We start from the raw sequence: 1,689 nt of genomic DNA on the forward strand, positions 1-1,689 counted from the left end.
ACCGCCTTCGTGGAATCACGTGAATATCGCTGCTAAGTTTTGGTCTACGGTTTGTCGAAACAGCAACCTCATTTCGTCAGGAACATACATATCATTATTATATTGGAATGATATAATGTAGTATATTATATTTATTAAACAGAAACAGAAGGAGAAGACCACGCTAGATAATGGAATTGTTGTTGAAGAAGAAGAAGAAAAAGAAGAAGAAGAAGAAGAAGAAGAAGAAGAAGAAGAAGAAGAAGAAGAAGAACAGCAACAACAACAACATGAAAGAGGAGGCGGAGGACGAAGAGGAGACCACACCATTGTAATGTCCACTGGCTACTTGGCCTGAATATAATCTAGTGGTCGCAAACTAGCTCTCTGATCAGTGTTGCACGTACGGTGTTTGATTTTATAGGGTTTTTTAAAGTTTTTTAAAAATGTTATAATGTTTTATTGACCGTGCTTCGACATTTTAGGGTTGTCATTGATACGACGGGGATGGCCGGCAGGGGTGCAAGGGGGGTTGGGGGGGTTTAGGGTAGGAGTGGTGGGGAGGGGGGAGGTGGTGGACAGTTTGGAAACATGTCATAGTCTTCAGAAGGCTAAAAGGGATCATTGTCGACGCCGTGATATATAATGGCAAGGAAGTGGAGCCAAGGGCTTGTGATATTACGTTACGTGTCACTTTCTGATACGAATGAAAAAAAAAGTGTATGGATCTTTGGAAGCTGACACTGCTTTTTAAAAAAAAATTCAGTTTATAAATTTTTTCTGGGGGATGTTCAAGGCCCAGGGGACCAAGAGTTGTAAATTGATGTCCTTGATATAAAGACAGTTCGGCTCTTCGCACCGTTCAATGTGGGAGTTCAAGTCTTATTCATGGAAGTTGATATTCTTTAGAGGAAGGAGGGGGGGGGGGGCGTTTTTCTGTGTGGCTACTGCATCCCACTCAGTGTGGGTCAGTGCATCCTGAAGATGTATGGCCTGCCGCTTGACTATAACTGTTAAAAATTCCTATGGTAAACAAAATCACGAGATGTACTGGGAAGTCCTAGAAAGAAATAACAACAAAACAACAACAACAACAACAACAACAACAACAACAACAACAACAACAACAACAACAACAACAACAACATTGTGCAGAGAGGAGCATCAAGATGTCTAGCTCTGGCTGCAGAGAAGCACCGCTACTTAACTTAACCGGCGGTGGCATCTCTTTGGGGAGGATTCAGAGAGGTTGAACTGCCTCCCGCTACCCGAGAAATGCGGTAGTGGCCCTGGCGAAGAGCACGCTTTTCCAGGCTCCAAACAATTCGGAAGGATAGGCTACCACACACATCAACAACAACAACAGCAACAGCGGCAACAGCAACAACAACAACAACAACAACAACAACAACAACAACAACAATAACAATTATAACAAAAATGATAATAAAAATAACAAGGATAAATTGATACACGTATTATGTTCCCACGGTGTACACATACGAAGACAATGATATTTCCATATAAAGGAACAACTACGAAAGCCAGCGAGGGCCGATTTATGTGGGGGTTTAAAGCAAATGTACTGCACTTTTGTACGATTAATTGTATAGGTTTACTGCTCCTTTTCCTTTAATACTGTCAGGTTAATGAGCGGCGGGGTTCGATTTAAGATCCATCTCCGAAATGACCGAGCCAAGCTGTGTGAGA

The sequence above is a fragment of the Aplysia californica genome, unplaced genomic scaffold (genome assembly GCF_000002075.1).
Source record: "Aplysia californica isolate F4 #8 unplaced genomic scaffold, AplCal3.0 scaffold00423, whole genome shotgun sequence".
Classification (NCBI taxonomy): Eukaryota; Metazoa; Mollusca; class Gastropoda; order Aplysiida; family Aplysiidae; genus Aplysia; species Aplysia californica.